Consider the following 11,195-nt stretch of genomic DNA (forward strand, 5'->3'; position numbering starts at 1 on the left):
CCAGAATTTACCATAAAAAAAACTAGTTTTTATGCATCGGAAAACGTTTTGCTCATTTTCAGACTGCACAGAGAATCCACAGCTCGGAGTGGATTCTGGCCCTAGAATACGCACCAGCTGCTGATGGGGGTCTGCGGGTGTGGGTGGAGGTGGTCTGGAAGGCCTGGGAGGTAAGGCCTTCACAGGGAACAAGTGGCTGACAGCTCGCTTGGGGAGCTCAAGCCACAGCCCAGGCAGCTTTGGCTGCCAGCACTGCAAACCGCCTTCCTGGCATCAGGGCACGCCAGAAACTCCACCCCTATCTCCTGCCCAAAAGTCCCACACAAACCAGAGCAGAGGGCTGGATGACAACAGAGTAGAGTGTATGGATGACAACAAGTTTTATGAAAGAAATGAGAATGTAATAACTATGGGTAGATAACCCGACCTTCACTCTGTGCAAACAGTTTTAAGTTAAAACCCTGCATTTCCAACCACTCTGCTATGGAAAGCATTCTAGGCTCAAATAGGAGGCAGCATGTACTCACTGATGGTATTAATGAGAGCACAGCAGTCCCGAGGCATTTGGAGAAGGAAGAAAAAAACATTCATCTGATGTTGTCCCCAGAAATCTCAGTCATTATCCACGACAAGGTAAAATCCAGGTCAGGTGATATGGTGAAGATAAGCAGGACTGCCAGCTTACCAAGAAACGACTCCATCCGTTTGGAAAGTTCGTGTTTGTTTCTGTTAATCCTGAAACTTTGCTCTGTGGTAGAAACTCCACTCTCCATTAATAAAAAGGTGAAAAGCAGGCAGGAGACCCAAAGAACCCGAAACCAGGGAGAAGCAGATATGCTGAATTCAAGCCTAACCTGTCAGGAGAACTGGAATCTGAAGGAGAGATGAAACTCTGGGGAACGTAACACAGCACCCAGAGTATGGAAAAGAATATTACTTACGCTGCAACCTGAGCTCTGCCTGGGTTCCTAAAACCAGAAGAGAACGGTCTCCTGCAGATACTCCTTACTCTCCATCCCAATCAGCATCCTGCACAACTGCAAAATGCCAATATGTTCCTTCTGCAAGTGTTACAATTTCTGCACAATGTTTTCGGATGACTCCTGACGAAAGCAATTCCTCCTCCCTCATCCCTCAAACCTTTCCCACAAAAAAGCCTTCACAGAACATACCCTAAGAGGAAAACTCTACTGATTCAATTGACCTCCTGCCTGCCACCTGTGCAGGGGTTTCTTAATTGTTTCTTTTTGTTTGAGCAAATCCTCTATAAGATGATGTTGAAGTTCACACCTTAAACAGCACTCCTTCACTCTCAGACTGCACAGAATGTTAATGGGCTGACACTGTTCTTAAGGTAAATTCTGTTACACGTGGTACTTAGCAGAATTTATTCACAAGTTCCTTGCCCCTTGATTAAAGGCCAATTAGTGTAAATTTCTTTCCTGTAGCTTGCCTTTCCCTCGCTGTTGTATTTGTTTGGTTTCTAAAACCCAGGAAGTCCCAGGATGACCAATGGTGTCTTCTTCTTACAAAGAAAAAAATCACAGAATCACAAGGTTGGAAACGACCTGCAAGATCATCCAGTCCAACCCCTCCTATTGCTATCAGTACCACAAGCACTAACCCACATCTCGTAGCTCCTCATCCAGGCGCCTCTTGAACGCTGCCAGGGACGGCGACTCCACCACCTCCCTGGGCAGCCATTGCAGTGCCTGACCACCCTCTGAGAGAAAAAGTTTCTCCTCATGTCCAACCTAAACCTCCTCTGGAACAACTTCTGGCCGTTTCCTCGGGTCCTACTATTTGCCTGGGAGAAGAGGCCAGACCCTTTTACACCACAGCCTCCCTTCAGGAAGTTGTAGAGTGCTATGAGGCCTCCCCTGAGCTCCTCTTCTGCAGACTGAACAATCCCAGCTCCCTCAGCCGCTCCTCGTAAGACTTGTGCTCCAGATCCCTCACCAGTTTCATTGCCCTTCTCTGCACACGTTCCAGGGTCTCCATGTCTTTCTTGTAGTGAGGGGCACAAAACTGAACACAGCACTCGAGGTGCAGCCTCACCAGTGCTGAGTAGAGGGGATGCTCACCTCCCTGCTCCTGCTGGCCACACCATTTCTATTGCAGGCCAGGATGCCGCTGGCCCTCTTGGCCACCTGGGCACACTGTGGGCTCATGTTCAGCCGAGCATCAACCAACACCCCCACATCCCTTTCCTCTCCACAGTCATCCAACCACTCATCCCCAATCCTGTAACGCTGCATGGGGTTGTTGTGCACAAACGCAGGACCCGGCACTTGGCCTTGTTGAACCTCATCCCATTCACCTCAGCCCAGGGATCCAGCTTATCTAGATCCCTCTGCAGGGCCTCCCTGCCCTCAGGCAGATCCACACCACCTCTCATGCACACCTACTTGAGGTTCTTTCATCTCAAGAATCAAGCCTTGGATCTTTTTTTCCCTTTCAGGTCTCAATTTCACGCATCTTTACTCAAACACCAACCCCTGAAGTTTCCTAACAAAACGTTCACTTACTGCACCTTCCAGCAGCACGTTGCCCAGCACAGAGCTGCTGCTTTTTCAAAGCTGATCCAGAACTCCTATTTCAACTCACAAACATCCCAAAAGCTCTTTCACCCTTTCTTCCTTGCTTGCGATAACACCCCCAAGACCCATCACCACAGATTCACTACTTTCCATCTTTCATATTTCTGCTTTTTAAAATGCATTCACCTCCCAAGCTTTTTAAAAATCGCTTCATCGTTGTGGAGCGAAACGTTTTACCTCTCCAGACACACAAACCAGCCTAAGTTTGCAGATTTTTAAACAATTATTATTTACTGTGACAGCAGTAGAAGTTTTAACTGACTTTTTATCCCTTCTACTCCTCAGCCCCCGATTCCTGCTTTTAACTGTGAGGAAATCAAAATAATCACCACTGTTACTGGAACAAATGGTGCACAACAACCCTGGCAGCTCGCTCTTATAAAATCAGTACTGAGTTACAATGCTTTAAAACTAAACGCTGTTTAAAATTATTTCTAAGCAGTATTTTTATGACATTTCCAAAATAGTTCTCGTCCTTATAGAAAAAAATATATATATATTTATATTTGTTTCATGGCCACAGTGACACTTGGAGACAGAATTTCACATTTTTGCATGATCTTTAGATACACAAGCATGGCTGTACGCTGCTAGGTTTTGTTAGTCTCTATCCAAACAACATTATTAAGGTGGCAGGGCATTAAGAATGATGCACACATAACAGATTTCTTCAATTCCACTTCTCATGCCCACTACCAGTATGTTTTATGCTATACCCATTGAAATGAGTCTTCAAATAATGTTTTCCTGTCAGATGGGCTCTAGGGAGACAAGAAGGGCAGTAAGGTGACAAACTGCAGGACAGGCTGCTTGGGGAGATTGCAAGGCAGTTGCTAACGTATGCAGGGAGGAAGTTAGGAAGGCAAAAGCCCAACTTGAACTCAGACTGGCCACCGCAGTAAGAGAATAAGAAATCCTTTTATAAACCTATCAGTGGTAAGAGAAGAACCAAGGAGAATTTCCACCCTTCTCTTGATGCAGCGGGGCATGTGAGCACTGAGGATAAGCAGAAGGCTGAGGTCCTCAATGCCTTCTTTACACCTGCCTGTAAAAGGCAGATCAGTGATCATCAGGGCACTTTATGCCCCAATCTGCAGCCTGGGATGCTACCCAGAACGCAGCCCAGGGATGCAGGAGGAGACAGTCAGCGAGCTCCTCCTCCATCTGGACTGTCACAAGCCCATGGGACCAGACGGGCTCCGTCCTGGGCTGCTGAGGGAGCTGGTGGGGGTGCCAGCAAGATGCCAGCAAGTCCTCTCTGATGCTTTCAGTGCTCAGCAAAATGAAAAACCAGAGAAACTGTTCTCTACTCTGGAGAGTTCCAAAGCTTTTTGACCTGGGGTGAAACTTGGGTACCTCACATTATTTTTTCCAACTGTTAGTACTGCTATCCTTTTTTATGTGCATATTAAATATTTTCATGTTTGTCAATAGTTCTTGAGATCCTAGAGAAAAGAAACAAAGGGCATTCTTACTTCTCCTATCCCTTGGCTACTACTCTGTGCTCCTCCATGGCAGTGACACTACTAGCATATTCATTATTGTTTCTGTTTTCAAGAAATATTTTTTTCCGTGTAATTAATTTGAAAATTAGTGATGGACAAACCTCAAGCTTTCAAGAGGACTGAACTGGTCACGAAAAGCACCCAGAAGCTCAGAGGCTTATCAAAGCTAATCTGAGAATTTCCAAACGTCTCTGCTCCAGACAGAGGCACAGAAACCCATTGGCTCAGGACTGCCATCACTGGCTGGGCTCACCTCTCTCCCTGCTCCTCACCCAACATCCAGGACTGGCTTTTACCATGTCCCTGCTGAAGAGCACACAAGGTACGCAAGCACACCGCTCTCCCTAGGAAAAACATGGCTCCTAGGCACCTGCACTGCAAGCCTATAAACAGACGTCCAAGTCTCACAGGAATCAGAAAAGCTTAAACCATACCTGAGGCCCCTGTTTAGCAGTAATGGTTTGCTGAACTTGGGCTCACAATATGATTCCAACTTGTCACCTTCCTGCCTTCCAACTGCCTTCACCGTGCTTTGAAGCTAAGGGCATTAAGGCACTGGATCTTATGTAACAGCATCTGCTTCATCACACGCAGAGGAAGGAGTGTCTCAGTAACGTACATCACACACCAGCCAGGCTGCTAAGGACCGGTAACTCTTCTGGGACAGCTTCATCAAAACCTTTCTGGATTAGCCTTGCTATCACACAGAACTCGTCCCATTACCGCTTTGAGGGGTCAGAGCCTGAACTCGACTAAAAGGCCACCTATCATCATGAAATCAGGCACACCTGATACAACCACACCACTAAGGCTCCTCTGCTCAACTTCACTGGTTCCCAGTGCTCACTTAAAAAATAAAATCCACCGCGAGTATCAAACACCAACACGTTTCTCAGTATCTGAACATCCCTGCCTCGTCCATCTCTGGCCAGCAGGACTAAATTCAAAGCAGTGCAAGCCACCATTCCACACAAGTAGCTGTGTTTAATCCTGCAGATCAGAGCTCAATAAACACTGGCTCAGCACAAGTCACTCACAGAGAACAGGGGCTCTGCTGCCACCGGCACCTGCTGTACATCAGGAAGGAAAACGAACCGAGGAAAATGAACACAGCAGCATACAACTAAGAGCTCCTCGTGATTGTCAGCACTGAAAGGAAAGCAGGCTGAAGGAAAACCTCAGGTAAATCCATACAGGACAGCAAAGCAGGGAGGACAAAGGACAGGGACTGATCCTGAACTGAACGCATTAGAGAACAAGAGCCTTGAGAGGAGTAATTGGCTATGCAGGTGAACAATATGCACGTCCGAAATGGTGATTTCTTCAGAAGACTCCAGGGTGTTCCTCATCAAGACAAAGGACAGTACATAAAAATATCAGGATGGACATAAGTTGAAAATTCTTTCCAGCTGGCCTGGCATCCTGGGGCAAGCTGAAGACTAGACAGGGCACCAACACAGAAGGAGAACTAACAGCACAGGGGGTGCCACAGAGAAACTGGAAAGTGACCAAATCTCTGCTCAGACAGAAACTGCTGTGTGAGGTAGAAAGCTGAGGGTGATACCTGCTGCCAATGAGGAGCGCAGTGGAAGGACAGGACGGATGCCACCTGCAGCACAGACATTCACACCAGGGACGCAGCGCAGAGCTACGATCCCAAAGCCATTATAAGGTTTGATTTAACAGCGCTGTGTGGGACGATTCAACTGCTTCAAGCTCAAACAAGATGCAAGTGACTGACTAATCCATACATCTCAGTGACCTCAAAACCTGACGTCTTGGAAAAAACAAACAGAACAGACCATCTCAAGTAGCAGATAATCAATCTACAGAACTTAATCCAGCAGGCAGTCCTGTGGCCAAATTCTGTGCTGGCAGCAGAGTCTTATTATGACCATTAGGAACATTCCCAGTTACAGAGCTACCACAACTTGGGCACTAAATACACAGACGTACCTGGGAGAATAGAAAATAAAGAAGCAACTTACCCTCCCCTTATCCAACTCCGCTCTCACATGTGGAAGTGAAACTACAAGTTCAAATGCCAGGAAAAAATAAGGGTAAAAAAAAAATCACCTGGTATTTTCCAGGCAAATCACCAAGATCATGGAATCACAGAACATCCCCAGTTGTAAGGGATCCACAAGGATCATCAAGTCCAACCCGATGCTCCAGGAAGGACAACCCAAACGCAGATGGTCTTTAAGCTGCAGCAGCTCAGGACCAGGCCCACAGCCCTGGGGAGCCCGGCCACAACCACTGGTATCAGATGCAGCAAGCACAGGGAGCAGGCAGGTAGGCACAGCAAGCAGCAAGCAAAAACCAATCTGAGAGGGGGCCTGCTTACAGAAATCAACCCGGGGCCTGCCTACACAAAGCCCACACCTTTCACTCCAGGAAAGCTCCACCATTTTGACAGCCAAAACACAAACTGCCATTTCACTTCTCATGGCTCTTCCCTGAACTCCCAAACAGTTACTTCACGTCCCCTATCGCACTGCAACTGCTCATAATCAATAATCTAGATTATATCTTTCACAACATAAGAAGCTCACTTCTGCTTGGTGGCAATGACGTCCATTCCCTTTGCATCCCTTCATGTGAGGAAAATCACAGCCGGCTTTCTGACAGCCTCCTGCATGATTCCCCCAAAAGCACCCAGCACTTCTTCTGAAGAGTGAAAGAAAGGAAGGTTCATGGAAATGGGCGCACAAGGCTTGCAAGAGATGCAGTGCTGCAGATCAGAGACAGGACCATCACAGTGCAAAACACAGCTTATCACTAAAGGAAACATTTGAGAGCACTTTCACAACTTCTGCATGAGCTGTAATGGTTCAGCATATCCAGCTTTCTTATTGTTCGTTGGAGAAGGCAGATGCTCTCACACATCAATCAGCAAGCACTTGGATGAGCCAGCCTTCTGCTTTTCACGACAGACATGGTTACTGCCGGCTCTGACACCTTACCAGGAGATGCTTCAGCTCATTAACGTGGACTTCATTCCTTCCATCAGCAGCTGCTCCTGAACTGACCTTCATTCATACAGCGACATCACCAACTTCCAGCACGAGCTGACCTGCAAAACAGAGAAAAGAGAGCAGGATGACAACCAGCACAGAGATAACACGCTTTAATATTCACAAACAAAAAAAGCAATAGCAATACAGAAGGGCAGCTGCAGCAACACAGCAGTACATAAAGAAATGAAAACCTGGCCCGGCCCTGGAGCGGAGCGGCCCGGCCCCAGAGCCCCCACCTCCAGATGCCTCATTCAGCAGAGATCCATCATCTCAGCAACCACCCACTACCCAACCCGCCAGTGTTCCTGTGACCTGCCATCAGCTGACGAGACAGAAGTAAGATCACCATGATCTTCCAAGCCACGAGATGGGCCAGGACACCACAAGAGGATTCACAATACTTTAGTTGGGGCCTCATGAATCAGCCTCACCCAACCCAGTTGGGGCCTCATGAGCAGAGAAGGACGATCGCCTCCCTGCTGCCCACTGCTCTTTTGTTGCAGTCCACAATACTGTTGGCTTTCTGGGCTACCAGCACACACTGCTGACACAGGTGAAGCTTTTTGTCTCCCAGGGAAGCCCAAGAGCTTCTTGGCAGGGCTGCTGTTGAGGAGTTCTCCCACCATTTGGTAGTTGTGCTCTGGAATCCTGCCTTCAGGCATGAAAGCCAGGGAAGCGTTGCTGGTGAAAACAGAGGCAAAGAAGCCGTGAGGTACATCAGCCCTCTCTGCTCCTGTGCTTATTAACACAACAGTAGGCCCGCACCACCCCTCTCTACTCCTTTACTTGTAAGGAAACTCTATCAGCTGGAGCCTTCACACTCCTCTGTGAGTATCAGGTCCATGTCAGGTGAAAGCAGCCAAAGCTGCCCTGACTATCACAGCCCTGACCAGCTCCCTGTTGGCCAGTGTGAGACCCAGCTGAGCATCACCTGTGTTTCCCCCCAGCAGCTGTGTGAAGAAGTTGGCTGAACTCGGTGGCCTGTTGTTCTGTTCAGCCAGAGAATGCCAGGGCAATTGCAGCTCCCATAGGCAGCTGCTCATTGATCTGCAGACACCTCAGATTGCTGACAAAAGGCTTCTGCCTGCTCTCCTTGATCAAGCAGTTGGGAAGCAGTCTGATCAAGACCACGCAACAGTTAATGATGTTATCCTGTAATAGCTCAAGTGACCAAAATGAGAGAATCTTTTTCATGGTGTACTTACTGCATGTGAGTCGTAGGCTCGTTCACTTCTGGACACTTAAGGATACAGTTTGCAAAGGAATCCTTCATTTTATCTCCATCTATCATTAGCTGTATCCAATAAAGTCCTGCAAGAAGACACAAAAGCTGGGACAAACTTGCTGATAACAGCTGAGGACACGCAGGAATGTCCATGACACAACAGCCACTGCAGTCAAGGAAGATCTAGAAAATACAGGTGATAAAGCAGAAGAGAAAGAAATAAGCTTAATCATGCTCCTGTGGCACACAACTCCATTTGTTCAGCTAAATCCCTTTATAGGCTGCCCTCGTAATGAACAGCAGGGACAGCTTCAGCTGTCCCAGATGTGGGTATGTACTGACAGTGCAGGTGTTGTTGGACAAAGGAATGTCCTTCCACGCTCTGGGAGTAACAGCCTACATTTCACCAGATATTTGCATCTGAACAGCTCCTTCCTATCCTTAATCTCCACATGTGAGCATTAGTGGCTCACTAATTAGCATTAGTGAGGTACCTCACAGGGAGTTGTCTATGTTGTGGACATCTGATCTGAGGCAAGAGGAACTGAGGGGGGTATTGGGAGGGGGGGGGGGAGAGGATCAGAATGGGGGAATAAGGAGGGGAGGGATGAGGGGGATGAGGTGAGGGTGGGAAAGGGACCCTGGGGGTAAAAATGGAAAACTGGGAGGGAGGCGGGGGGGTCGAGAAGGAATGGGGGAACTGGAGTTGGGGGGTCTCTAAAGATCAGTGTTGGGGAGGATCGGGGGGAGAGTGTGACCCTGGGGGACAGAAAAGAGGGACTGGGGGAGTTCATGGCCGAACCGTGGAGGGGAACGAGGCAGCGATGTACCCTGGATTGGGGGCGGGACGACACAGCGCACCTCCCCATACCGAGCAGAGGCCCTGAGCACCACAGAAGCCCCACGGGGCCCCCCCGAACACCCACCTGTAGAAGCTGAAGCGGCGCTCGGAGCCCGGAGCTGCCCAGCGGCGTTGGAGCAACGCGCAGCCCCGCACCACTTCCGCACGGACGCCTCAGTCTTGCGGCGCAGAGTGATGACGTCACCCGGCCCCGCGCACCTCTCGCCAGTCGGCCCTGCAGCTCCTCCCTCGCCCGGCCCCAACGCGCCGCTCCAGTAACCGCTCTCAGCGCGGGCGGAAAGTAACCGACCTTTTATTCTCATTATTGCTACTAAAAATCTCTGCTGTCTTTTACGAATTGCCATGAATTTCCACTCGGCACACGCAGGTGCGTTCTGCGTTTCCTCAGTTACTCCGCGCTTCCAATCTGACACGGCCGAGGGCTTTGCGGGGCTCCTCCTGCTGATACAAAGCGGGAAGCGCCGCGGCACATCCGCACGGCCCCCCTCTGCCAGCCGCAGAACCCTGACTTGCTCCGTGCCCGTGGGCAGGATGCTGTGCTCTGCAGCAGCCCACCACAGCTCTCTGCGAGCTCCCACCACTATGGGGCTCTATGGGGTCTTATGGGGCTCTGTGGCAAAGCTTTTCCTCGGGGCTTTCCTCCAGAAGAAGCAGTGGGCAGAGACTTACCGAGACAGCAAACTCTTTGGAGGCACTGCTGACTTGCCCAGAGGGAGAAACTGCCTTGGAGATGTGCCAGGTGGTGAAAGCCATGGGCTGGAGATGCTGATTCTGAAGGTGCTTGTGCTGGAGCTTGAATTTCAGCCCGCAGATAGCTGGCTGTGGTGGTTGGTGATGCTCACAGCACAGGGTGTGAAGGCCTTGCATAGGAGCTGAGGAGGCATAAGATGGTCGGCACCCTCCAGTTCCTGGGAGGTCCCAAATGTCCTTGGGCAACGGAGGGGGAGACAGTGGATGTGGGGGGCTGGGACAGCAGACTTTGCCTGAGCTCAGGATTGGAGTAGCTCAGTTCCCAATGAGAGCGCATCACATCCATTCCTACTGTCCTGCTTTCTTTCTAAAGGAACTGACCAAGAAACTGAGCAGGATGCAGAAGGCACTAGGGTGCTCTGAGATGTGGCTTGGTCCCCCTGCAGCACGCATGATTGCTCTGGGGCGTGTCTGGATATCTGCAGAGCAAACTGTGGGGGGCTGAGAAACCTCTGTGGCACATTAGGGGGCATTAGAAGCCGGAGGTCAACAGGGGAGTCCTTGGAGACCCCTTGGTAAGACTCCATGGGCCCTGGAGTGTAGGAGCAGCTAGGGCTGGTCACACCTGCTTGGCTGGGAGCTGACTGGCTGGGAGGTGATTCCCTTTTTTTGATTAATTTAATTACCGGATGATAATTAAATAACACTATTCAACATTCGTTAAAGATTATTTTTTTCCCAAAGTTCTGTCACGCAGCTGTTGCAGCTTTGCTAAAATATGCTGAGTTTATTCAAAATTCCACTGATGCTCCTACAGCACTCAAAGTGCGTTTGGGGGCAGTGATAAAACAGCTCTGACAGATTCGTCATTAACGTGCGTTATGCGGCAATCCAGGCCTCCTTGGGCTGCGTAAATTCAGTTTCACCACCGCGTTCCATCTCCCTTCGGCACGGCAGTGGAGCCGGAGACCGACTCAACATGGCGCCGCCGTGGCACCGCTCTGCATCCCGTTCCTACCTTCCTCCCATCATGCACTGCGCGACAACAGCCGTTCCGCTTTCGGCGCTGCGGTGATTGGTCCATCCTCTCCCCTGACCGGAAGTGAGCGTTCCGACAGCGAAGTTCGAACGCCAGCTGCCGGCCGGGCCGCGCTCTGTGCAGCTGCCGGCTGCCCCGCTCTCTTTCGGCCCGTCGGAGCGCGGATTCGGTATGCGGCGGAGGCCGGGTCGCCCTGGAAAGGGGGTTGGGGGGCTGGGAGTAGCGCTCCGTGTGTCTGCGCTGAGGCGGCGGGG

At 50.0% G+C, this 11,195-nt stretch overlaps 2 long non-coding RNA genes across 5 annotated transcripts; both read right to left on the minus strand.

The window, feature by feature from the left end:
- Positions 1-660: 660 nt before the first annotated feature.
- On the minus strand, positions 661-1,600 carry LOC122192938. Its single transcript, XR_006182741.1, has 2 exons — positions 942-1,600; positions 661-854 (listed from the first exon to the last, which is right to left on the minus strand). It is a non-coding gene; the product is annotated as an uncharacterized LOC122192938 (long non-coding RNA).
- Positions 1,601-5,728: 4,128 nt separating this feature from the next.
- LOC122192939 lies at positions 5,729-9,398 on the minus strand. Of its 4 annotated transcripts, none has more exons than XR_006182745.1 (4): positions 9,277-9,398; positions 8,057-8,533; positions 7,438-7,806; positions 5,729-7,181 (listed from the first exon to the last, which is right to left on the minus strand). It is a non-coding gene; the product is annotated as an uncharacterized LOC122192939 (long non-coding RNA). The 4 variants fall into 4 exon arrangements; XR_006182744.1 differs by having other exon boundaries at positions 5,729-6,775; positions 7,072-7,181; positions 7,438-8,533; positions 9,277-9,397; XR_006182743.1 differs by having other exon boundaries at positions 7,557-8,533; positions 9,277-9,397.
- Between the last annotated feature and the right edge of the window lie 1,797 nt (positions 9,399-11,195).

The sequence above is a fragment of the Lagopus leucura genome, unplaced genomic scaffold (genome assembly GCF_019238085.1).
Source record: "Lagopus leucura isolate 7727_CA_CO unplaced genomic scaffold, USGS_WTPT01 35257-0_obj-0_obj, whole genome shotgun sequence".
Classification (NCBI taxonomy): domain Eukaryota; kingdom Metazoa; phylum Chordata; class Aves; order Galliformes; family Phasianidae; genus Lagopus; species Lagopus leucura.